Below are 3539 nucleotides of genomic sequence, written 5' to 3'. Positions count from 1 at the left end.
GACATTTGCTAACTGTATGAGTTGAATATTTCATAAAGTGTCTCTCCATTCTTTACCCTGCTCTTCTTAGAAAAATTATTTACCAAAAATGTGACATCTCGTGATTCAATATCAATAACACTTTCATCCTCTAATTCACCAATGAATGCATACCCTTTGGAGTGTTCTGAATATCTTAAAAAGATATTTTTTTTGCCTTTTGGACCTAATTTACCAAATTTGCTAAAAGAATCTTTTACATATGCAGCACAACCCTAAGGTCGTAAATTATTTTAGTTTTGTTTCTGACCAGTCAAAGCTCATAAGGAGAAGAAGAAATTGATTTAGAAGGCCCTTTGTTCAATATGTAGGCTGCAGTCAATAACGCATCTCCCTAAAAGGAAATAGGTAAATTTGAATGTGTTGTCATGGACCTTATCATGTCCAATAGTGTTCTATTCATCCTTTCCACTACACTATTTTGTTGAGATGTGTAAGGAATAGTTAACCGTCTGGTGATGCCCTTTTGATTACACAATTCTTCAAATTATTTGATAGATATTCACACCTTCTATTGGTTCTTAAGGTCTTAATCCTTTTGTCTAATTGATTCTCAACTTCATTAAAATATTTCTTAAAGCATTCAAGAGCTACAGAATTATGAGAAATCAAATAGACATAATCGAAGCGCATGAAATCATCAATGAACATAATGAAATATAAAGCATCAGACTGCCACGACCCTAAACCCGGACTCGGTCATGATGGTGCCTCTCGTGAAGACAAGGCCAGCCGATACTTCCCATTTTTCCAATTTATTAACAATTAAGCATTAAGAAACAATAGATAGCAGATAACATCATAAATACGCAGAAGAACAACCCAACACAACCTTAACCGGGGTATCACAAGTCATAAGCGTCTAACAACACTAAATACTCAAATGTAACTATAGAGTTTAATACTGAATAAGGACATAAAGGAAAAGAGATGGGAGGAGCTCCGGGCTGAGAACGCCAATAGCTACCTAAAGACTCCTCGAGATCCACGTGAAGCTGGAATGAATCAGCGCTCGAGAGCGGGACCAGCTACGCCTGAATCTGCACACAGGGTGCAGGGTGTAAAGTGAGTACTTTAACTCAGTGAGTAACAAATGTAAATAACAACTGAAAGTAAGAAAATATGTAAGGCACAAGGCATTCTATAATGAAGCAACAAAATGATTTAAAAGCAATAAACCAGTGAAGTAAGTAAAATCCCTTTTCAACAAGTAAACAGGTAATTGACAGGTAGTTAAGGTAAAGTAAACAAATAGAAGTTTGCCCCTCGGGCACAGTATCAACAAATCCGCCCCTCGGGCAACATCTCAGAATAATACCAGCCCATCGGAATCTCACATCACAATGGGTACCCGCGCTCACTGGGGGTGTGCAGACTCCTGGAGGGGCCCCTTATGGCCCAAGCGCAATATCAAGCCACCTTGTGGCATCATCACTAGGCTCACGGCCTCATATCAATCAAGTCACCTCGTGGCGTACATATCTCAAGCCATCGGCCTCATAATCAGTATCAAATGTTTCCTCACAATATAGTCCCTTGGCCTTACTCAGTCAAAAATCCTCACAAGCCACTCGGGCAGTAGTAAAATATGTTTCTCAACCCAAAATATCATTTAAAAGATCAAGTAATTGTTAAAACATAGTAAACATGGCTGAGTACGAAACAGTGAAATATAACATGACTAAGTTCAAGTATAAAGTCAAAATAGTGAGGAAATACCAGTAAAAATCCTCGAGGGGTTCAAATAGTTGGCACAAATATGGCATTCAGCCTAAATCATGATGATAGCAAATAGATTTCAGTCAAATACGTGGTAAAATAGTCATTCGGGACGGACCAAGTCATAATCCCCAACAGTGCACGACCCCAAGCTCGTCATCAAGCGTGTGCGTCACCTCAATATAGCGCAACGATGTGCAAGTCCGGGGTTTCATACCGTCAGAACATCATTTACAATCATTACTCACCTCGAACCGGTCAAATCTCTAGATCGCGACGCCTTTGCCCCTTGAATCGGCCTTCACTCACATTGAATCTATCCAAAATCAGAACGAGGACGTCAAAATATGCTAAGGGAACGAAGCCCAAGCGAAAATAATTAATTTACAACATAAATCCCGAAATTACCAAAAACCCGACCTCGGGCCCACATCTCGGATTCACTAATTCTTACATCAATAGATTCCTTATCTTCCCACGAGTTCATACATATCAAAATATCAAAAATCCGACATCAAATGGTCCTTCAAATCCTCAAGCAAAGGTCTAAGTTTCCAAGCCCTAGTTTCCCCAATTTTCACTCTTAATTTCCATAATTTCTAGCTCTAATCCATGAAATAATAGCATAGAAACGAGTTTTAGGTCCAAATTCCTTACCTCAATGAAGTTCCCTTGAAATCCCTCTTTCAAATCGCCCAAAAAAGCTCCCAAGCTGAGTTGAAAATGGTGAAATTAGCTAAAATTCGTGAAGGCCACAATTTATACTTTCTGCCCAGAACTTTTCACATCTGCGGCCCAACACCTGCTTCTGTGGTACCAAATTTGCAGTTCATTCCTCCGCTTCTACGAAAATCACTTAACGACAAAACTTGCATCTGCGATCGCATTCCCGCATTTGCGACATCGTAGATGCGGTCACACTAACTGCTTCTGCAGTCGCTGCTCACAAGGCCATTTTCGCTTCTGCGATACTTTTCCCGCATCTGCGACTTCACAGGTACGGTCCCCAGCCGCATCTGCAGTTCCTGACAACTCCTCAAAAATCCACTTCTGCCACTCGTCTCCCGTATATATGGCGTTGCACCTGCGGTCCCTAATCCGCAGGTGCGGAAGTACCAGAAGCAGCTAAGATTCTGCAACTTCACAAGTCTCAAACCTTTCCGTCAACCATCTGAAATCACCCCGAGGCCCCCAGGATCTCAAGAAAAAGCACAAACATATCCCAATACATTATTCAAACTTGTTCCAATCATCAAAGCACCTCAAACAACATTAAATTAACCAAAACACATCGGATTCAAGCCAAATTTTCCTAAAATCTTCCAAATTATGCTTCCGATCAAAAACCCAACCAAACCACATCCGAATGACCTGAAATTTTGCACACATATCCCAAATCACACATCGGAACTACTGCAACTCTTGGAATTCCATTCCTAAACCTATATCAAGATCTCGCCTACCAACCGGAAATCGCCAAAATATCAATTTTGTCAATTCAAGCCTAAATCTACTACGAACCTCCAAAACTCATTCTGATCACGCTACTAAGTCCCAAATCACCTCCCGAAGCTAAACAAACCATCTAACTCACATCCGAGCCCTCTAGCACATAAGTCAACATCCAGTTGACTTTTCCAACTTAAGCTTCCTCAAAAGAGACTAAGTGTCTCAAACCTTCTCAAAACCTTTCCGAACCCGAGCCAACTAACCGGATCATCCATAAAACCGATAGACAAAACATTAAGAAGCAGAAATGGGGGAAATGGAGCGGTAACTCA

The sequence above is a fragment of the Nicotiana tabacum genome, chromosome 18 (assembly GCF_000715075.1).
Source record: "Nicotiana tabacum cultivar K326 chromosome 18, ASM71507v2, whole genome shotgun sequence".
Lineage (NCBI taxonomy): Eukaryota > Viridiplantae > Streptophyta > Magnoliopsida > Solanales > Solanaceae > Nicotiana > Nicotiana tabacum.
This window is presented reverse-complemented; position numbering follows the sequence as displayed.